We start from the raw sequence: 22212 nt of genomic DNA, 5'->3' as shown, positions 1-22212 counted from the left end.
CGGCAAAACAAAAATATTATACATTAATAGCTTTGTCTTTCTTTCTTGTCTTTGTTTTGTCTTTTCTGGTGCGAATGTGAAATACAGCGAGGCTGCAGGCCGGCCGGCAAACCTGGATCCCGTCCGATGGCGTCATAAAAATGAGCTAACTATTTTTCTTCGTGTAAATAATAAACTTTGGGAGCAAGAAGTGTGGAAAATAGATCATTTTTGAGGATCGCTGTACAATGCCGAGTTGCTGGTAGAAGCAGCAACTGTAATACGAGCAAATTTCTTGCCACAACCGCCGCTCAGCTGCCGCTGCCCGCGGCCGTTGCGGTCCGGCGTGCGCGCCTGGCGTCCGCTATAGCTCCGCTGCCGAGCGCACCGCAACAATGACCACATGTTTTGTTGTGAGAAGATGCTGTTGACAGTAAAGCGATGCCAAAAGCAGGCATTTTATCATAACCCAGGCTACTTCCAAAGCGCTGTCCACAGCGGCTTCGGTGCGAAACAGGTCTAGCGACGAGCAGGGCAGTTCGTCTCCAGTCTCCAGTCTCCAGTCTCCAGTCTCCAGTCTCCAGTCTCCAGTCTCCAGTCTCCAGTCTCCAGTCTCCAGTCTCCAGTCTCCAGTCTCCAGTCTCCAGTCTCCAGTCTCCAGTCTCCAGTCTCCAGTCTCCAGTCTCCAGTCTCCAGTCTCCAGTCTCCAGTCTCCAGTCTCCAGTCTCCAGTCTCCAGTCTCCAGTCTCCAGTCTCCAGTCTCCAGTCTCCAGTCTCCAGTCTCCAGTCTCCAGTCTCCAGTCTCCAGTCTCCAGTCTCCAGTCTCCAGTCTCCAGTCTCCAGTCTCCAGTCTCCAGTCTCCAGTCTCCAGTCTCCAGTCTCCAGTCTCCAGTCTCCAGTCTCCAGTCTCCAGTCTCCAGTCTCCAGTCTCCAGTCTCCAGTCTCCAGTCTCCAGTCTCCAGTCTCCAGTCTCCAGTCTCCAGTCTCCAGTCTCCAGTCTCCAGTCTCCAGTCTCCAGTCTCCAGTCTCCAGTCTCCAGTCTCCAGTCTCCAGTCTCCAGTCTCCAGTCTCCAGTCTCCAGTCTCCAGTCTCCAGTCTCCAGTCTCCAGTCTCCAGTCTCCAGTCTCCAGTCTCCAGTCTCCAGTCTCCAGTCTCCAGTCTCCAGTCTCCAGTCTCCAGTCTCCAGTCTCCAGTCTCCAGTCTCCAGTCTCCAGTCTCCAGTCTCCAGTCTCCAGTCTCCAGTCTCCAGTCTCCAGTCTCCAGTCTCCAGTCTCCAGTCTCCAGTCTCCAGTCTCCAGTCTCCAGTCTCCAGTCTCCAGTCTCCAGTCTCCAGTCTCCAGTCTCCAGTCTCCAGTCTCCAGTCTCCAGTCTCCAGTCTCCAGTCTCCAGTCTCCAGTCTCCAGTCTCCAGTCTCCAGTCTCCAGTCTCCAGTCTCCAGTCTCCAGTCTCCAGTCTCCAGTCTCCAGTCTCCAGTCTCCAGTCTCCAGTCTCCAGTCTCCAGTCTCCAGTCTCCAGTCTCCAGTCTCCAGTCTCCAGTCTCCAGTCTCCAGTCTCCAGTCTCCAGTCTCCAGTCTCCAGTCTCCAGTCTCCAGTCTCCAGTCTCCAGTCTCCAGTCTCCAGTCTCCAGTCTCCAGTCTCCAGTCTCCAGTCTCCAGTCTCCAGTCTCCAGTCTCCAGTCTCCAGTCTCCAGTCTCCAGTCTCCAGTCTCCAGTCTCCAGTCTCCAGTCTCCAGTCTCCAGTCTCCAGTCTCCAGTCTCCAGTCTCCAGTCTCCAGTCTCCAGTCTCCAGTCTCCAGTCTCCAGTCTCCAGTCTCCAGTCTCCAGTCTCCAGTCTCCAGTCTCCAGTCTCCAGTCTCCAGTCTCCAGTCTCCAGTCTCCAGTCTCCAGTCTCCAGTCTCCAGTCTCCAGTCTCCAGTCTCCAGTCTCCAGTCTCCAGTCTCCAGTCTCCAGTCTCCAGTCTCCAGTCTCCAGTCTCCAGTCTCCAGTCTCCAGTCTCCAGTCTCCAGTCTCCAGTCTCCAGTCTCCAGTCTCCAGTCTCCAGTCTCCAGTCTCCAGTCTCCAGTCTCCAGTCTCCAGTCTCCAGTCTCCAGTCTCCAGTCTCCAGTCTCCAGTCTCCAGTCTCCAGTCTCCAGTCTCCAGTCTCCAGTCTCCAGTCTCCAGTCTCCAGTCTCCAGTCTCCAGTCTCCAGTCTCCAGTCTCCAGTCTCCAGTCTCCAGTCTCCAGTCTCCAGTCTCCAGTCTCCAGTCTCCAGTCTCCAGTCTCCAGTCTCCAGTCTCCAGTCTCCAGTCTCCAGTCTCCAGTCTCCAGTCTCCAGTCTCCAGTCTCCAGTCTCCAGTCTCCAGTCTCCAGTCTCCAGTCTCCAGTCTCCAGTCTCCAGTCTCCAGTCTCCAGTCTCCAGTCTCCAGTCTCCAGTCTCCAGTCTCCAGTCTCCAGTCTCCAGTCTCCAGTCTCCAGTCTCCAGTCTCCAGTCTCCAGTCTCCAGTCTCCAGTCTCCAGTCTCCAGTCTCCAGTCTCCAGTCTCCAGTCTCCAGTCTCCAGTCTCCAGTCTCCAGTCTCCAGTCTCCAGTCTCCAGTCTCCAGTCTCCAGTCTCCAGTCTCCAGTCTCCAGTCTCCAGTCTCCAGTCTCCAGTCTCCAGTCTCCAGTCTCCAGTCTCCAGTCTCCAGTCTCCAGTCTCCAGTCTCCAGTCTCCAGTCTCCAGTCTCCAGTCTCCAGTCTCCAGTCTCCAGTCTCCAGTCTCCAGTCTCCAGTCTCCAGTCTCCAGTCTCCAGTCTCCAGTCTCCAGTCTCCAGTCTCCAGTCTCCAGTCTCCAGTCTCCAGTCTCCAGTCTCCAGTCTCCAGTCTCCAGTCTCCAGTCTCCAGTCTCCAGTCTCCAGTCTCCAGTCTCCAGTCTCCAGTCTCCAGTCTCCAGTCTCCAGTCTCCAGTCTCCAGTCTCCAGTCTCCAGTCTCCAGTCTCCAGTCTCCAGTCTCCAGTCTCCAGTCTCCAGTCTCCAGTCTCCAGTCTCCAGTCTCCAGTCTCCAGTCTCCAGTCTCCAGTCTCCAGTCTCCAGTCTCCAGTCTCCAGTCTCCAGTCTCCAGTCTCCAGTCTCCAGTCTCCAGTCTCCAGTCTCCAGTCTCCAGTCTCCAGTCTCCAGTCTCCAGTCTCCAGTCTCCAGTCTCCAGTCTCCAGTCTCCAGTCTCCAGTCTCCAGTCTCCAGTCTCCAGTCTCCAGTCTCCAGTCTCCAGTCTCCAGTCTCCAGTCTCCAGTCTCCAGTCTCCAGTCTCCAGTCTCCAGTCTCCAGTCTCCAGTCTCCAGTCTCCAGTCTCCAGTCTCCAGTCTCCAGTCTCCAGTCTCCAGTCTCCAGTCTCCAGTCTCCAGTCTCCAGTCTCCAGTCTCCAGTCTCCAGTCTCCAGTCTCCAGTCTCCAGTCTCCAGTCTCCAGTCTCCAGTCTCCAGTCTCCAGTCTCCAGTCTCCAGTCTCCAGTCTCCAGTCTCCAGTCTCCAGTCTCCAGTCTCCAGTCTCCAGTCTCCAGTCTCCAGTCTCCAGTCTCCAGTCTCCAGTCTCCAGTCTCCAGTCTCCAGTCTCCAGTCTCCAGTCTCCAGTCTCCAGTCTCCAGTCTCCAGTCTCCAGTCTCCAGTCTCCAGTCTCCAGTCTCCAGTCTCCAGTCTCCAGTCTCCAGTCTCCAGTCTCCAGTCTCCAGTCTCCAGTCTCCAGTCTCCAGTCTCCAGTCTCCAGTCTCCAGTCTCCAGTCTCCAGTCTCCAGTCTCCAGTCTCCAGTCTCCAGTCTCCAGTCTCCAGTCTCCAGTCTCCAGTCTCCAGTCTCCAGTCTCCAGTCTCCAGTCTCCAGTCTCCAGTCTCCAGTCTCCAGTCTCCAGTCTCCAGTCTCCAGTCTCCAGTCTCCAGTCTCCAGTCTCCAGTCTCCAGTCTCCAGTCTCCAGTCTCCAGTCTCCAGTCTCCAGTCTCCAGTCTCCAGTCTCCAGTCTCCAGTCTCCAGTCTCCAGTCTCCAGTCTCCAGTCTCCAGTCTCCAGTCTCCAGTCTCCAGTCTCCAGTCTCCAGTCTCCAGTCTCCAGTCTCCAGTCTCCAGTCTCCAGTCTCCAGTCTCCAGTCTCCAGTCTCCAGTCTCCAGTCTCCAGTCTCCAGTCTCCAGTCTCCAGTCTCCAGTCTCCAGTCTCCAGTCTCCAGTCTCCAGTCTCCAGTCTCCAGTCTCCAGTCTCCAGTCTCCAGTCTCCAGTCTCCAGTCTCCAGTCTCCAGTCTCCAGTCTCCAGTCTCCAGTCTCCAGTCTCCAGTCTCCAGTCTCCAGTCTCCAGTCTCCAGTCTCCAGTCTCCAGTCTCCAGTCTCCAGTCTCCAGTCTCCAGTCTCCAGTCTCCAGTCTCCAGTCTCCAGTCTCCAGTCTCCAGTCTCCAGTCTCCAGTCTCCAGTCTCCAGTCTCCAGTCTCCAGTCTCCAGTCTCCAGTCTCCAGTCTCCAGTCTCCAGTCTCCAGTCTCCAGTCTCCAGTCTCCAGTCTCCAGTCTCCAGTCTCCAGTCTCCAGTCTCCAGTCTCCAGTCTCCAGTCTCCAGTCTCCAGTCTCCAGTCTCCAGTCTCCAGTCTCCAGTCTCCAGTCTCCAGTCTCCAGTCTCCAGTCTCCAGTCTCCAGTCTCCAGTCTCCAGTCTCCAGTCTCCAGTCTCCAGTCTCCAGTCTCCAGTCTCCAGTCTCCAGTCTCCAGTCTCCAGTCTCCAGTCTCCAGTCTCCAGTCTCCAGTCTCCAGTCTCCAGTCTCCAGTCTCCAGTCTCCAGTCTCCAGTCTCCAGTCTCCAGTCTCCAGTCTCCAGTCTCCAGTCTCCAGTCTCCAGTCTCCAGTCTCCAGTCTCCAGTCTCCAGTCTCCAGTCTCCAGTCTCCAGTCTCCAGTCTCCAGTCTCCAGTCTCCAGTCTCCAGTCTCCAGTCTCCAGTCTCCAGTCTCCAGTCTCCAGTCTCCAGTCTCCAGTCTCCAGTCTCCAGTCTCCAGTCTCCAGTCTCCAGTCTCCAGTCTCCAGTCTCCAGTCTCCAGTCTCCAGTCTCCAGTCTCCAGTCTCCAGTCTCCAGTCTCCAGTCTCCAGTCTCCAGTCTCCAGTCTCCAGTCTCCAGTCTCCAGTCTCCAGTCTCCAGTCTCCAGTCTCCAGTCTCCAGTCTCCAGTCTCCAGTCTCCAGTCTCCAGTCTCCAGTCTCCAGTCTCCAGTCTCCAGTCTCCAGTCTCCAGTCTCCAGTCTCCAGTCTCCAGTCTCCAGTCTCCAGTCTCCAGTCTCCAGTCTCCAGTCTCCAGTCTCCAGTCTCCAGTCTCCAGTCTCCAGTCTCCAGTCTCCAGTCTCCAGTCTCCAGTCTCCAGTCTCCAGTCTCCAGTCTCCAGTCTCTCCAGTCTCCAGTCTCCAGTCTCCAGTCTCCAGTCTCCAGTCTCCAGTCTCCAGTCTCCAGTCTCCAGTCTCCAGTCTCCAGTCTCCAGTCTCCAGTCTCCAGTCTCCAGTCTCCAGTCTCCAGTCTCCAGTCTCCAGTCTCCAGTCTCCAGTCTCCAGTCTCCAGTCTCCAGTCTCCAGTCTCCAGTCTCCAGTCTCCAGTCTCCAGTCTCCAGTCTCCAGTCTCCAGTCTCCAGTCTCCAGTCTCCAGTCTCCAGTCTCCAGTCTCCAGTCTCCAGTCTCCAGTCTCCAGTCTCCAGTCTCCAGTCTCCAGTCTCCAGTCTCCAGTCTCCAGTCTCCAGTCTCCAGTCTCCAGTCTCCAGTCTCCAGTCTCCAGTCTCCAGTCTCCAGTCTCCAGTCTCCAGTCTCCAGTCTCCAGTCTCCAGTCTCCAGTCTCCAGTCTCCAGTCTCCAGTCTCCAGTCTCCAGTCTCCAGTCTCCAGTCTCCAGTCTCCAGTCTCCAGTCTCCAGTCTCCAGTCTCCAGTCTCCAGTCTCCAGTCTCCAGTCTCCAGTCTCCAGTCTCCAGTCTCCAGTCTCCAGTCTCCAGTCTCCAGTCTCCAGTCTCCAGTCTCCAGTCTCCAGTCTCCAGTCTCCAGTCTCCAGTCTCCAGTCTCCAGTCTCCAGTCTCCAGTCTCCAGTCTCCAGTCTCCAGTCTCCAGTCTCCAGTCTCCAGTCTCCAGTCTCCAGTCTCCAGTCTCCAGTCTCCAGTCTCCAGTCTCCAGTCTCCAGTCTCCAGTCTCCAGTCTCCAGTCTCCAGTCTCCAGTCTCCAGTCTCCAGTCTCCAGTCTCCAGTCTCCAGTCTCCAGTCTCCAGTCTCCAGTCTCCAGTCTCCAGTCTCCAGTCTCCAGTCTCCAGTCTCCAGTCTCCAGTCTCCAGTCTCCAGTCTCCAGTCTCCAGTCTCCAGTCTCCAGTCTCCAGTCTCCAGTCTCCAGTCTCCAGTCTCCAGTCTCCAGTCTCCAGTCTCCAGTCTCCAGTCTCCAGTCTCCAGTCTCCAGTCTCCAGTCTCCAGTCTCCAGTCTCCAGTCTCCAGTCTCCAGTCTCCAGTCTCCAGTCTCCAGTCTCCAGTCTCCAGTCTCCAGTCTCCAGTCTCCAGTCTCCAGTCTCCAGTCTCCAGTCTCCAGTCTCCAGTCTCCAGTCTCCAGTCTCCAGTCTCCAGTCTCCAGTCTCCAGTCTCCAGTCTCCAGTCTCCAGTCTCCAGTCTCCAGTCTCCAGTCTCCAGTCTCCAGTCTCCAGTCTCCAGTCTCCAGTCTCCAGTCTCCAGTCTCCAGTCTCCAGTCTCCAGTCTCCAGTCTCCAGTCTCCAGTCTCCAGTCTCCAGTCTCCAGTCTCCAGTCTCCAGTCTCCAGTCTCCAGTCTCCAGTCTCCAGTCTCCAGTCTCCAGTCTCCAGTCTCCAGTCTCCAGTCTCCAGTCTCCAGTCTCCAGTCTCCAGTCTCCAGTCTCCAGTCTCCAGTCTCCAGTCTCCAGTCTCCAGTCTCCAGTCTCCAGTCTCCAGTCTCCAGTCTCCAGTCTCCAGTCTCCAGTCTCCAGTCTCCAGTCTCCAGTCTCCAGTCTCCAGTCTCCAGTCTCCAGTCTCCAGTCTCCAGTCTCCAGTCTCCAGTCTCCAGTCTCCAGTCTCCAGTCTCCAGTCTCCAGTCTCCAGTCTCCAGTCTCCAGTCTCCAGTCTCCAGTCTCCAGTCTCCAGTCTCCAGTCTCCAGTCTCCAGTCTCCAGTCTCCAGTCTCCAGTCTCCAGTCTCCAGTCTCCAGTCTCCAGTCTCCAGTCTCCAGTCTCCAGTCTCCAGTCTCCAGTCTCCAGTCTCCAGTCTCCAGTCTCCAGTCTCCAGTCTCCAGTCTCCAGTCTCCAGTCTCCAGTCTCCAGTCTCCAGTCTCCAGTCTCCAGTCTCCAGTCTCCAGTCTCCAGTCTCCAGTCTCCAGTCTCCAGTCTCCAGTCTCCAGTCTCCAGTCTCCAGTCTCCAGTCTCCAGTCTCCAGTCTCCAGTCTCCAGTCTCCAGTCTCCAGTCTCCAGTCTCCAGTCTCCAGTCTCCAGTCTCCAGTCTCCAGTCTCCAGTCTCCAGTCTCCAGTCTCCAGTCTCCAGTCTCCAGTCTCCAGTCTCCAGTCTCCAGTCTCCAGTCTCCAGTCTCCAGTCTCCAGTCTCCAGTCTCCAGTCTCCAGTCTCCAGTCTCCAGTCTCCAGTCTCCAGTCTCCAGTCTCCAGTCTCCAGTCTCCAGTCTCCAGTCTCCAGTCTCCAGTCTCCAGTCTCCAGTCTCCAGTCTCCAGTCTCCAGTCTCCAGTCTCCAGTCTCCAGTCTCCAGTCTCCAGTCTCCAGTCTCCAGTCTCCAGTCTCCAGTCTCCAGTCTCCAGTCTCCAGTCTCCAGTCTCCAGTCTCCAGTCTCCAGTCTCCAGTCTCCAGTCTCCAGTCTCCAGTCTCCAGTCTCCAGTCTCCAGTCTCCAGTCTCCAGTCTCCAGTCTCCAGTCTCCAGTCTCCAGTCTCCAGTCTCCAGTCTCCAGTCTCCAGTCTCCAGTCTCCAGTCTCCAGTCTCCAGTCTCCAGTCTCCAGTCTCCAGTCTCCAGTCTCCAGTCTCCAGTCTCCAGTCTCCAGTCTCCAGTCTCCAGTCTCCAGTCTCCAGTCTCCAGTCTCCAGTCTCCAGTCTCCAGTCTCCAGTCTCCAGTCTCCAGTCTCCAGTCTCCAGTCTCCAGTCTCCAGTCTCCAGTCTCCAGTCTCCAGTCTCCAGTCTCCAGTCTCCAGTCTCCAGTCTCCAGTCTCCAGTCTCCAGTCTCCAGTCTCCAGTCTCCAGTCTCCAGTCTCCAGTCTCCAGTCTCCAGTCTCCAGTCTCCAGTCTCCAGTCTCCAGTCTCCAGTCTCCAGTCTCCAGTCTCCAGTCTCCAGTCTCCAGTCTCCAGTCTCCAGTCTCCAGTCTCCAGTCTCCAGTCTCCAGTCTCCAGTCTCCAGTCTCCAGTCTCCAGTCTCCAGTCTCCAGTCTCCAGTCTCCAGTCTCCAGTCTCCAGTCTCCAGTCTCCAGTCTCCAGTCTCCAGTCTCCAGTCTCCAGTCTCCAGTCTCCAGTCTCCAGTCTCCAGTCTCCAGTCTCCAGTCTCCAGTCTCCAGTCTCCAGTCTCCAGTCTCCAGTCTCCAGTCTCCAGTCTCCAGTCTCCAGTCTCCAGTCTCCAGTCTCCAGTCTCCAGTCTCCAGTCTCCAGTCTCCAGTCTCCAGTCTCCAGTCTCCAGTCTCCAGTCTCCAGTCTCCAGTCTCCAGTCTCCAGTCTCCAGTCTCCAGTCTCCAGTCTCCAGTCTCCAGTCTCCAGTCTCCAGTCTCCAGTCTCCAGTCTCCAGTCTCCAGTCTCCAGTCTCCAGTCTCCAGTCTCCAGTCTCCAGTCTCCAGTCTCCAGTCTCCAGTCTCCAGTCTCCAGTCTCCAGTCTCCAGTCTCCAGTCTCCAGTCTCCAGTCTCCAGTCTCCAGTCTCCAGTCTCCAGTCTCCAGTCTCCAGTCTCCAGTCTCCAGTCTCCAGTCTCCAGTCTCCAGTCTCCAGTCTCCAGTCTCCAGTCTCCAGTCTCCAGTCTCCAGTCTCCAGTCTCCAGTCTCCAGTCTCCAGTCTCCAGTCTCCAGTCTCCAGTCTCCAGTCTCCAGTCTCCAGTCTCCAGTCTCCAGTCTCCAGTCTCCAGTCTCCAGTCTCCAGTCTCCAGTCTCCAGTCTCCAGTCTCCAGTCTCCAGTCTCCAGTCTCCAGTCTCCAGTCTCCAGTCTCCAGTCTCCAGTCTCCAGTCTCCAGTCTCCAGTCTCCAGTCTCCAGTCTCCAGTCTCCAGTCTCCAGTCTCCAGTCTCCAGTCTCCAGTCTCCAGTCTCCAGTCTCCAGTCTCCAGTCTCCAGTCTCCAGTCTCCAGTCTCCAGTCTCCAGTCTCCAGTCTCCAGTCTCCAGTCTCCAGTCTCCAGTCTCCAGTCTCCAGTCTCCAGTCTCCAGTCTCCAGTCTCCAGTCTCCAGTCTCCAGTCTCCAGTCTCCAGTCTCCAGTCTCCAGTCTCCAGTCTCCAGTCTCCAGTCTCCAGTCTCCAGTCTCCAGTCTCCAGTCTCCAGTCTCCAGTCTCCAGTCTCCAGTCTCCAGTCTCCAGTCTCCAGTCTCCAGTCTCCAGTCTCCAGTCTCCAGTCTCCAGTCTCCAGTCTCCAGTCTCCAGTCTCCAGTCTCCAGTCTCCAGTCTCCAGTCTCCAGTCTCCAGTCTCCAGTCTCCAGTCTCCAGTCTCCAGTCTCCAGTCTCCAGTCTCCAGTCTCCAGTCTCCAGTCTCCAGTCTCCAGTCTCCAGTCTCCAGTCTCCAGTCTCCAGTCTCCAGTCTCCAGTCTCCAGTCTCCAGTCTCCAGTCTCCAGTCTCCAGTCTCCAGTCTCCAGTCTCCAGTCTCCAGTCTCCAGTCTCCAGTCTCCAGTCTCCAGTCTCCAGTCTCCAGTCTCCAGTCTCCAGTCTCCAGTCTCCAGTCTCCAGTCTCCAGTCTCCAGTCTCCAGTCTCCAGTCTCCAGTCTCCAGTCTCCAGTCTCCAGTCTCCAGTCTCCAGTCTCCAGTCTCCAGTCTCCAGTCTCCAGTCTCCAGTCTCCAGTCTCCAGTCTCCAGTCTCCAGTCTCCAGTCTCCAGTCTCCAGTCTCCAGTCTCCAGTCTCCAGTCTCCAGTCTCCAGTCTCCAGTCTCCAGTCTCCAGTCTCCAGTCTCCAGTCTCCAGTCTCCAGTCTCCAGTCTCCAGTCTCCAGTCTCCAGTCTCCAGTCTCCAGTCTCCAGTCTCCAGTCTCCAGTCTCCAGTCTCCAGTCTCCAGTCTCCAGTCTCCAGTCTCCAGTCTCCAGTCTCCAGTCTCCAGTCTCCAGTCTCCAGTCTCCAGTCTCCAGTCTCCAGTCTCCAGTCTCCAGTCTCCAGTCTCCAGTCTCCAGTCTCCAGTCTCCAGTCTCCAGTCTCCAGTCTCCAGTCTCCAGTCTCCAGTCTCCAGTCTCCAGTCTCCAGTCTCCAGTCTCCAGTCTCCAGTCTCCAGTCTCCAGTCTCCAGTCTCCAGTCTCCAGTCTCCAGTCTCCAGTCTCCAGTCTCCAGTCTCCAGTCTCCAGTCTCCAGTCTCCAGTCTCCAGTCTCCAGTCTCCAGTCTCCAGTCTCCAGTCTCCAGTCTCCAGTCTCCAGTCTCCAGTCTCCAGTCTCCAGTCTCCAGTCTCCAGTCTCCAGTCTCCAGTCTCCAGTCTCCAGTCTCCAGTCTCCAGTCTCCAGTCTCCAGTCTCCAGTCTCCAGTCTCCAGTCTCCAGTCTCCAGTCTCCAGTCTCCAGTCTCCAGTCTCCAGTCTCCAGTCTCCAGTCTCCAGTCTCCAGTCTCCAGTCTCCAGTCTCCAGTCTCCAGTCTCCAGTCTCCAGTCTCCAGTCTCCAGTCTCCAGTCTCCAGTCTCCAGTCTCCAGTCTCCAGTCTCCAGTCTCCAGTCTCCAGTCTCCAGTCTCCAGTCTCCAGTCTCCAGTCTCCAGTCTCCAGTCTCCAGTCTCCAGTCTCCAGTCTCCAGTCTCCAGTCTCCAGTCTCCAGTCTCCAGTCTCCAGTCTCCAGTCTCCAGTCTCCAGTCTCCAGTCTCCAGTCTCCAGTCTCCAGTCTCCAGTCTCCAGTCTCCAGTCTCCAGTCTCCAGTCTCCAGTCTCCAGTCTCCAGTCTCCAGTCTCCAGTCTCCAGTCTCCAGTCTCCAGTCTCCAGTCTCCAGTCTCCAGTCTCCAGTCTCCAGTCTCCAGTCTCCAGTCTCCAGTCTCCAGTCTCCAGTCTCCAGTCTCCAGTCTCCAGTCTCCAGTCTCCAGTCTCCAGTCTCCAGTCTCCAGTCTCCAGTCTCCAGTCTCCAGTCTCCAGTCTCCAGTCTCCAGTCTCCAGTCTCCAGTCTCCAGTCTCCAGTCTCCAGTCTCCAGTCTCCAGTCTCCAGTCTCCAGTCTCCAGTCTCCAGTCTCCAGTCTCCAGTCTCCAGTCTCCAGTCTCCAGTCTCCAGTCTCCAGTCTCCAGTCTCCAGTCTCCAGTCTCCAGTCTCCAGTCTCCAGTCTCCAGTCTCCAGTCTCCAGTCTCCAGTCTCCAGTCTCCAGTCTCCAGTCTCCAGTCTCCAGTCTCCAGTCTCCAGTCTCCAGTCTCCAGTCTCCAGTCTCCAGTCTCCAGTCTCCAGTCTCCAGTCTCCAGTCTCCAGTCTCCAGTCTCCAGTCTCCAGTCTCCAGTCTCCAGTCTCCACCCAAGCAGCACATGACAGTGGTCCAATGTAGGAATTGAGTTGGCAAACTACAGTCCTATGAAGGCCCCGCGTTGCCTATGTTCTCCCCGCCTTGGCTCAGCCATTTCTAGAAGTTGGTAGTCTTGGACCAGTTTCTCGGGCGTTTTCCCTGCCTTGGCTCAGCCATTTCTAGAAGTTGGTAGTCTTGGACCAGTTTCTCGGGCGTTTTCCCTGCCTTGGCTCAGCCATTTCTAGAAGTTGGTAGTCTTGGTCCAGTTTCTCGGGTGTTTTCCCCGCCTTGGCTCAGCCATTTCTAGAAGTTGGCAGTCTTGGTCCAGTTTCTCGGGTGTTTTCCCCGCCTTGGCTCAGCCATTTCTAGAAGTTGGCAGTCTTGGTCCAGTTTCTCGGGTGTTTTCCCCGCCTTGGCTCAGCCATTTCTAGAAGTTGGCAGTCTTGGTCCAGTTTCTCGGGTGTTTTCCCCGCCTTGGCAAAACCTGTGCTACACGGGCACTTTCGAATGACATCTGAGTGGAATGGCAGTCGAGACTTGGAATGGCATTCGAACTCGATGGACTCCCGCGGTGCTACACGACACTTTCCAAACGCATTCGAAATTCTCAGCTCGTTTTCAGTGTACAACGACGACGACGGTCACACTAGTCCGACAACGGCACTATCACGGTGAACAGCAGCATGTGATTATAGTGAACTATCTAGTTCACTTTAATATTGTTGTAGTGGGACAAGTTTTTTGGCTAAACGACACCGACGAATCCGATCGGCGGACGGTCAGCCTTCATGCCCTCGGGAGTTCGGCGGCTAAGCAAAAACACGCTGATGAGGTGACGGTGGGAATACATGTGCGCATATACGTTATCCGCATTGGAAATAAGCGAAACGAACGGCTATATTTCACATGTGCACACTTGGACACTCACTAGCGATAAGCACTTGACAAATTAATGTACGTCGACGACGACTCCGTTCCCTTCCGCGACGACTAGGCCTAGCGAGTCTGCAGGGTTGGATCGGTGACTGCGGTGGTTGTGAAGAACGAATTCACAAGTTCTAGCGAATGCAAATGGTCAACGAGTGTAGTTTTGACAACAGTGACATGAAATCAACTATTGCTTACATCGCAGGACGCGCATACGATGAACGGGAAGCGGCGGTGTGACTCGGGCTGCCGAGCCGTGCTTTACGGCCAGCAGCAGTCGTCGCCGTCGCTAGCTTGTGGGTAACAAGTTAGGCCGTTTCAGTTAACGCGAACGGTCGCCAAACATACTTCTGGATCAAGTAGTTTAAAATAAAGTACTGGGCATGTCGGAGGAAGCCGGGAAAATTAGCGAGAAGCGCCGGTCCTACGCGATGTCAACCCGGCTGTCAAGTGCTTCTCAGGCGAGCGATCGCGTCGGCGCTTCCCACAGATTACAACCGGTACTGAAGAGAAGAGACTATTTAATAGAACTAAAGCGCATATTTCGTTTTCGACGCTGCCTACGACATTGAGAGCAGTCTAGGAGCAGAAAAAAGGGTGGGTTAGATAAACAAAAAGAAGTCTTGATCCCCGTTCTGAAGTCACGAAGCTATGTTGGAAAGCTTTTTCTGAAATATGGAGATTAATGGGGCAACAGCCCTCCTGTAGCTTGAAAAAGAATTAGTTGAGCGAGAACGAAGGCTCTCTAAGAAGAGCTCCGCGTTTACACAAATACCGCAGTAGCGCATCGTAATTCCCAGCGGCGGGGCTAGTTGGTGACGCATTTTCTTTTCCCGAAATTTCCTCGCGGAGGGGAGACGCCATGCTCGCATGTAAGCACACGGCACGCGGAAGTAGGGGGAGGGGGGGGGGGGGGGGACAGCCGGTCACAACTTGAGCGTGGTCTGCTTTGTTTTCCTTCCGAGAGTGTATTGTGTAGGCGCCCAGGGCGGAAGAGGGGGCCCCAAAACGAGGGTGTCTCGATGTGCGGGAGGGGAGAGCGGAGAGAAGCGCACGCACATCTAGGCGCCCTACGGCTACGAGCACCTGTTTCTATTCACCCCAGCACACCACTTGCACTTGCCGATCTGCGCCCTGCCTCTGGGATTAGTGCATTTTCCTGGCGCATTTTCCCTGTTTACATGAGTGGGATGCACGAGAAAGTTGACATGTTGCGCTGCTCTCGCGTTCATGTAAACGGAGCTTATCAGCCGTCCTAGCGTTATGCGCTTTTCTTACAGTTGCACTGTAAAAACTAGCCGTCACTTTGACGGTCATCCTTTGGTCAATTTTCACGGGTCCGCGGCGTATTCCGAAAAGACCATTCCTTCGGCGTGGATCGGGGGGAGAGGGCAGAGCAACGAGGAGCACAAAAAAATAAACAAAATTCTCGGCCTTCTGATTAGCTCTTCTTCGCAAACGTCATACGACCGTTGACCTATCACGATGCGGTCGCGTTTGGCGTCGCGCGGACTCTGCGTGTGAAGCATTTCTGGCCTCCTCGTGCCATCTTGGCGTCGTCGGTGTGCGCGGACCTTGTTTTTTTTCGTGTTCTGGCGCCATTTTGTTTTTCCGCGTTGGTGAGAAGACGGCGAGGCTTGGATTCATGGAAGCGGCTGCTGTCTCAAACCAAGTGCGCCTGATTACGGTAGGTGTACTGCATGTTTACTATATTTGCTTACATTTTCCTTTCGGAACGTGGTGTATGACACAAGCGCGGAGGGTCTCGTTCGAGCCGTCGTGGCGTGCACACCGCGGCGGCCGGCGTACATACGTACAGGCGCGGCCATAAGTAAACGGAGCACGCTAGTGCGTTTGAAGTGCAATCACGTTTTCTCCATTGGTAATAAAGAAGCGTTGTTTGTCTACAAGAAAGCCCACCAACCTCCTCTACCAGCATGCGCGTACCACTGCTGGAAATTTTAATTAGGTGACGCGTGAAAAATATTCGAAGAGAATTGCGTGCTCCGTTTACTTTTGTCCGCGCCTGTACGTTTTTCGCCTCAAGCCCGTCGTGGATTCGTCTCGCGCTGTGTTCGCCCGCTTTCCTACACAAGGGTTACCATCGATGCAAACTTTCTTCTGTGCGTTCCCTGTGAGCCCGCTCCTTCCTAACGCGAGAGGTGGCCTTGTATGCTTCAACACTCAGGTGAAGGGAACACGCGAGCCGATCGCGCGCTTGTGGCTGTTGTAAACAACGCGCTGTCGTGCTTTTGCGCGGTCTGCTAGACTGCTGGTCGCGCGGCTGGTAAGATGTGATGTGACAGCTATTACCCCATTGCGCTCCTTCGGTGCGTATTTGGCTTTCGAATTAAATCGTCCTCACTGTTTTAAAACTCTTACTGTTCCAAAAGTATAGCACGCACGCATCGTATTGCTCAAGACGTGGCCTGCCTCCAGTTTTTAGAACAGCCGCAGGGGCTCGATCGGCCCGCATCGCGATGATCCCGCGTGTTCGCTGCCGTATTGCTTCAACCTGCATTAGGTGCGTTCGCCTTTTCCTTCGTTTTTTTGCGGGGACATCTCGAGCACGCCTGTATCGTCTACTTTCGCGCTCTGCCGCGCCTATTTCGTCTGTCCGGAACTGTCCTGCAGCTCTTCGGTCGGCTGTACTCGCCCCGGCTCCTAACGCTGCAGCCGTGCGAGGCGGCGGCGGTCGGCCCGCTGGTTGTTTTATGTTCCTGCTGCACTGGCCGTAGTTTGACGTGATAACTCCGAGGTCCGCTGTGCCTGCAGCAAGCTGTGATAGCTTCGTGCAAGCGGGCCCCGATTTTCTAGAACGAGCATCTTGCTAGGAATACATATTCGAAAGCAAAAGATCAGCCCAGACCGAGAGCCTTCGCTGCCCTGTAACCTTAAGGGTGAACCGAGTATAATCTCGATGTCTTTCCTATGGCACCAAGCTTGCCGTATGCATAGTTTGTGTTAGTCTTGAAATTACACAGCAAAACTTTTGACTCAATAGTATTACGTGCTAGTAATTTTGTTCCCATGCAGGCTCAGGTATGGGCGACATCCACCTACTTGCCCTTGCAGTCGACAGAGAGGAGTGGACAAGTCTAGACAAGGCAGTGGGACTCCTTCTTGGAGCCTTTCTTGGTTTCAACATCTGTGATCCACCCGGCAGCCCTCTCACTATGGAACGTTTGCAGAGGTAAATGAGTGTGAAATAATTAGAAGGACCTTTTCTATAAAGGTTGGGATTTCAGGACCAGTAAAATATTTATTCAAATAATATGCGTGACTTAAAATCGAGTACTTCTTCGAACGAAGAAGCTTAGGTGATTATTTTGAAACGAATTCAAGCGCACAACAACACGCACACAAGAGAGGAAAGACACAGGATAGCGCCTGTCCTGTGTCTTTCCTCTCTTGTGTGCGTGTTGTTGTGCGCTTGAATTCGTTTCAAAATAAGCTATGCACCATCTAGCCCAAACAGAAGTTTTGTTAAAGCTTAGGTGACCTCTGGTCAGCTTCCTTGGCTTTGTGGGTTCTTATAGGGTGCTGCAATACAAGGTGCAGGACTGAAATCTTTTCTTTCAGGGATTTATGGTTTATGCACTAGTGAGTAATCTCATAACTTGGCAGCCCTTAGCACAGCAAGCTGGCACTATTCATATCGTGCATCATCGCTTACAGCTTGAAACTTGGGAAAAACCCACCTAGGCACAAATGATTTCACGACACAAGAAAGAGACGAGGAGACAATGGACAAGCGCCAAGTTCCAACTATTTTTTGCTCGAAAAAAAAAAAACAACATACATTTATAGTCTCAGGTAACGCCCACATTTACACACCACGTGCCTTATCGCAGCCCTAACTTATCGCCTAGCATGAACATTATTGCTAAGAAAATCGTACTCAGCCGCATACAACCTAACTGAAGTGTCACTCACGCACAAGGCTGCCTTTTTCTTTATGTGAAAGGCTTCCAATAAAAGCCTCGCCTGCTTGAATTTGCTTTTGCCCACAATCCTCGCCTTTTCCAGTCGAGGTGCACACTTGCACGTGTTAACGTGGCTCACCAAAGTGGCGTATTTGTCTTTGTTATTCACTACCTTTTTGTCATGTTCCCCAAGGCGTTTGTTGATGCACCTCCCCGTTTGCCCTATATAGGACATACCACAGGTCAGGGGTATCTCGTACACCACTCCTTCCGTGCAGCGTATAAAGGTGCGCTGATGTTTTATGCTGCACCCAGGGCGCTCAGTGCCACAAATCCGGGGTGTAAGTTTGCTCAACTTGTTTGGGGCTGAAAAAACAAGCGGTACCTTGTGCCTGTTAGCCACCTTCTTCAAATTGTGTGACAGTTTGTGCACATAAGGCATGACTTCAGGTTTTACCGCAGGGCCCCTTTCTTCAAGATTCTTTGGACTGGTGCAGCGTTTTGTCTTTTGGAGGAGGGTTTCAGCGACAGCAGTCAACACCACCGAGGGGAAGCCAGCAGCCAAAAGGCGTCCAATCTGATTTCTTAAGCTATCGTGCATTTGGTGCGGACAGGACTTCGAAAGCAAGGACTCAAAGCATAACGAGGCGATGGCGCGCTTCACAATTTTTAAATGCGCCGTATTGAAGGGCAGCAGTTCCTTGCTAGTACGAGGAAAATAACCCCAACATAAATGGTCCTCCCGGAACGCCAAGCTTAGGTCTAAAAATTGTAGTTTCCTCTCCCTTGGGAGCTCATGCGTAAAAACTAGGACACACCCTTTGAAGTTAAAAACACTTAAAATCCTGGACACATTAGCTTTAAAAGAATTGTAAAAACCAGTGGATAAAAGGATAAGAAAATTGTCAACATATCTAAAAATTTTAAAAACAGATCCTCCTACCAATAATTGTGCAAGTTCCTTGTCCAAAGCAACTAAAAAAATTTCACATAAAATAGGGGCGACACAGGAACCTATACATATGCCTTTTCTCTGTAAGTAGGGTTGCTCATTAAAAACGATAAAAGTGACCTTAAGATATTGCTCCAATAAATTCAAAAAGTTTTCCACAGACATACAAGCAGCATCCCGGAAGTCCATTTCCCCTGTACCTTCAACACACGAAAGAACAGGCGCCAGTAGCTCAGCATGCGGGACGGAATAAAACAAATCTTCTATGTCTACAGCAAAGGCAGATCGAATTTCTGGATGCGTTTCAAAACAATGAACTACATCTATCAAGTTCTTTACCCGAAAAGGGTCGTCCAGTTTAAGAGAGTTAAGCTTGCTTTGCAAGAAACGGCTAACATTATGCTGCCACGAACCATTTTCGCTCACTATAGTGCGGAACGGAATGTCAGGTTTGTGGGTTTTAGCAGTAAAGAATACGGAAAGACAGTTCCGTTTGCTTTTCGCTATATCACTAGCGAGCTTCGGCAGATGGAGGTCCTTACAAAAGTTAATGAACCTGGTTTTAACTCTCACTGCTGCTTTTTTATTGGCTATAAAATTCTTGTCTACTGCTTGCAATGCTTTTTCATTGTAAAGTCCTTTTTTCATGACCACAAACCTGCCATCTTTGTCTGACTGAAGGAGACACAGCTCATTCCTATTAAAAAAAAGAGGGAACATGACTGAATCACGTTCCAGTCGACTGGTTACAGCCATCTTAACAGATTTTTTGAGGCAGTCCACTCCTTCCAACAAAGACCGTTCTTGGTTTTCTCCTTTTGCTTTCGCAGCAATGTTCCTGTTTGTGGCGAGCAGTTCATGGGCAGGCACATCCGGTTGAATGCCGTACTTTGGTCCTCTCTCAGGCACATCTAACAACCTGTCTGGGACATTTGCATCCCCTAACACCACCACGCGGCTCGTGCTGTTGTCCTTTTGCTTGTTAACATCACCGAGCAGACATTTTAGAACCTCCCTCCACTTGTCCTCTGTCAGCTGGGCAGCTTGCCGCTTGAAGAAAGCGTAGTTCTTCTCTGCAAGCCACTCTGGAAACTCACTGCGGCAGATGACATGTAGCCAGTCGTGAAAAAAAACGAACCTGGCGCCACAGTTCAGATCTAAGTATCTTGCCTACCCGCTTAACGTGTCCCCAAGAAGGCTTCACAGCACCAAATAGTAGACTTACATCGTGCGGAATAGTTCCTTTCCGAAGCCAGAAGTGTCTGTGTGTCTACTCTCCGTGCTACGCGCCAGCTTTTGGTGTGCTCCATTGTGAATGCCATGTGCCAAGCAAGACGCTACGCCTTCTGCCTTCGGAAAGGAACTATTCCGCACGATGTGCAACACGTGCACAGTGTTCCGCAACACGTGCAAGTGTGCACCTCGACTGGAAAAGGCGAGGATTGCGGGCAAAAGCAAATTCAAGCAGGCGAGGCTTTTATTGGAAGCCTTTCACATAAAGAAAAAGGAGGCCTTGTGCGTGAGTGACACTTCAGTTAGGTTGTATGCGGCGGAGTACGATTTTCTGAGCAGTAATGTTCGTGCTAGGCGATAAGTCAGGGCTGCGATAAGGCACTTGGTGTGTAAATGTGGGCGTTGCCTGAGACTATAAATTTTATGTGTTTTTTTTTCCGAGCAAGAAATAGTTGGAAGTTGGCGCCTGTCCGTTGTCTCCTCATCTCTTTTTTTTCCCAAGTTTAAAGATGGAAAGCCTACTAGCCTGTCAACATGCCTTCCATCGCTTACAGCGTTTACCAAATTTGTTACACGTTATTCAGTGTTCTAGCAAAAAAACAGCAAAAACTGAGACACAGGTCGATGAGACAGTACACACACTACCGCCGAATTTACAGCTGATTTATTTTTGCAAGCGCATATGAAACTGAAACAAGCCCAGTCGTCATTCCATTCCTGATAAAAAGCGCCACTTTTTTTCTGTGATAAGGACAGAGAACCACTTATTCTTTTTTTATAATTTGTTAGAAGTGTTTCAAGCAGTTCTTGCTCATGCCTGGACTTACCCCTGCTAATAATGTTTGTACCACTTATTCTTTTTTATAATGTGTTAGAAGAGTTGCAAGCAGTTCTTGCTCATGCCTGACTTAACCCTGCTAATAATGTTTGTGCTGTGAAACAGGCTGGCATCTGCTACAGTCCTTCACATACAAAGCAAGGTTGCTACAGGTGCCTGCTTGCAACTTCTTGCCATGTTATCTGCGACGTTCATTCAGGCATTGCCGAGTCTGCCTGATGTATACTTTCCCACTCGACATATGGATTTAATACACAACCCTCATTACACACACTGTGAACTCCAATTAGTGGTTGCTCTTGCAGGCTGAAAACACAAACTGGATACCAAAATTTCGGACACTCTTTCAACCCATGGGAAATTTTATGGAAGTATGAGACAAGAAACACTGAGGTGATCCTGTTCTTCCATAAAATTTCCCATGGGCTGTAAAGAGCGTCCGAAAAATTTGGTATCAACATGGTGTTTTCAGCCCCTCATGAGCTATCTGGTCTTTTCACCCACATCTCTGGCTGTGCAGAGAACAAGCATGCAAGACCAACCACCAAACGAGGTTCACAAAGTGTGTGGTGGGATTTGTGTATTCAACCCCATGTGCTGTGGGAAAGTATACATCGAGCAGGCTGGGCAATGCCTGAATGAATGCCTCAGGAAACAAATTGCATGTGAGCACAGGGAGCAACCTGGCGTTGCATGTTAGGGACTGTAGCAAATGTTTACCACTGTTTCACCACACGAGCATTACTAGCAGACGGAAGTCCTTGCCGAGCGAGGACTGGTTGAAGCATTTTTAATAAAAAGAAAGAGCAATCCTGCATAAGCGAGCCATCTATCCTTATAATAGTGAAAGACTGCCGTTTTTTGCCTTGGATGGAAAGATGATTGAACTTGATTTTTTCATTTGCATCGGCGGTTGAGCGAGAAAATGGCTTCAAGTACATGGATGAGCCAAAAATGAATCATTTGTAAGTTTGCCAAAAGTGTGTGACTTCTTCTGGTCCTGTGTCACGGTTTTCAGGATATTGCAGAAAACACCTGGTATAATTGTTTATGTAATTCAAAATATCTTTGGTCATCTATGATGCTCACTTAGACTAGAAGCAAGTAATGCGTAACCCTATCAGTACATGTGTTGTACACCTTGTGATGGTCACAAGTGCTTCCTCCAGAGTGATGCATTGATCTGCCAGAGTTGTCCAGTTGAAAGGAATGTTTCTGATACCTTCCACTTCCAGACCTGCCCTCCTAAGACGGCCTAGATTGGTTTATGTGCCGTTGCCTGCTGATCAAAGCTTTGCCTTGAGGAAATGTGATGTGTACTCTCTTTGACAAATTCAAGTAGAGTGACTGTGTTGCTTTCAAGTGGTAAATGTAAAGGTAATGTCGTGTATATAGCATGAATGGTTGCATCAACAAAAGGATGATGCAATAAGGGAACAAGACAGTACACCTTTTGAACTACAGTGTAAAATATTTCCGCAAGGTGCGATATATTACAGCGGTGGACTGTCGGCGCAACTTGACAAAGCCCATGCCTTGCAAGCCACGTTAAAGAGTTAGAGTCAGGTTAAAATTCATTGTTGTGCATGACAGTTAAGTGCAACACAGTTCATAAATGGAAGTTGGACAGATGCGTTATCTCCCTTTTGTAGAAAAGAGAATTATGTTTTGATTTCATTTACAAGTATTTAATGATGGCAACAAATTCTAGCTTTAGTAAATAGTTTTTCATGTTCCCTTTAATTAACATGCTTTCACAGTTTTATTTTAATCGTTTGGAAAGCTTATTGGAGCTGAAAATGCCCTTCGAACCTGCGGTGTGTAATAGAAGCTGCAGTCACTTGCCTTCTATTTATAGGCATCTATGATGCCACTTAGCAGGTGCAAGGTGGTCAACCGCAACGAGAAGTCAGTGTCAATGGATTGAGGCCCCTCTAGTGATTCTTTACTTGATTGTTTAGTTGTGTCAAGGTTTTGTATGTTGCCTTGATTTATGAGGCACGTAATAATATATCTGTTTACTATATTTTTTACCTGATGTCCTTCCTGACTCAGGTGCTCAGCTACTGATTCCAAGTGAGGGATCAAACACCATCCATAGTAGCTGCATTGCTCTGGAGGCTAAATGCAAAGAAGCACGTGTGCTAAGCGATGTCGGTGCATCTTAAATTAAGAACTCCAGGTGGCCAAAATTAATCTGGAGCCCTTGAGTACAGCATTTCTCATTGGCAATTTCCTCGAATTAATTTTCTACATTTTTCTAAAATGATGGACATGATTTTTGTGTGTTTGGAAATAATGTCTATTTTCTTTGTTCACTTTTCCTGTGCAGATGCCATTTGCGAAAAACTGCATTTGATGCATCAGAGGCACAAGGTTTTATTCGCAGGTAGCTGCCCGGTTCATGTGATAGAGCGGGTGGAAGGAAGAGACGCTTTGCTGAAGTCTTCTCCCCCCTTCAACCAAGCACGCCACCTGCGAGTGCGGGGACAGCCCCCTGCACTGTGCCTGCATGTGTGCCTCCCAATCCCCTGGCCTCTTCCACTTCCCGAGGGCCCTCCCTCCCTACAGCCCCGGCCATCACCCATCCGACAGCACCTGCCACCACCCTTCCCAGCCCCTAACGATTAATTCTATTTGGACTTTTTCGTAAAATAAATGTTCTTTTCATGAATACTTTGGTTGTCTCATTTTATGAATATTTGCGTGGTTGCTTACGAGTGAACATTTGCATTAATGTTGCCCACTGAAGATAAAAATTAACATAGGCTTTACTGGTGAGTAGTAAATAGAAAAGGGCAGTGGCATGCCAA

At 52.0% G+C, this 22212-nt stretch overlaps 1 long non-coding RNA gene across 2 annotated transcripts; it reads left to right on the top strand.

Moving 5' to 3' along the window:
• The first annotated feature begins 13961 nt into the window (after positions 1–13961).
• Positions 13962–21837, top strand: LOC149325907 (uncharacterized). 2 transcript variants are annotated; one of them, XR_016286558.1, is made up of 3 exons: positions 13962–14137; positions 15487–15770; positions 15948–16230. It is a non-coding gene; the product is annotated as an uncharacterized LOC149325907 (long non-coding RNA). The 2 variants fall into 2 exon arrangements; XR_016286557.1 differs by lacking the exon at positions 15948–16230 and adding an exon at positions 21732–21837 and having other exon boundaries at positions 13967–14137; positions 15487–15643.
• The last annotated feature ends 375 nt before the right edge of the window (positions 21838–22212 follow it).

The sequence above is a fragment of the Amblyomma mixtum genome, chromosome 10 (assembly GCF_055824585.1).
Source record: "Amblyomma mixtum isolate Tamu chromosome 10, ASM5582458v1, whole genome shotgun sequence".
Classification (NCBI taxonomy): Eukaryota; Metazoa; Arthropoda; class Arachnida; order Ixodida; family Ixodidae; genus Amblyomma; species Amblyomma mixtum.
Note: the sequence above shows the minus strand (reverse complement) of the source record. Positions and strands in the feature narration are given on the sequence as shown.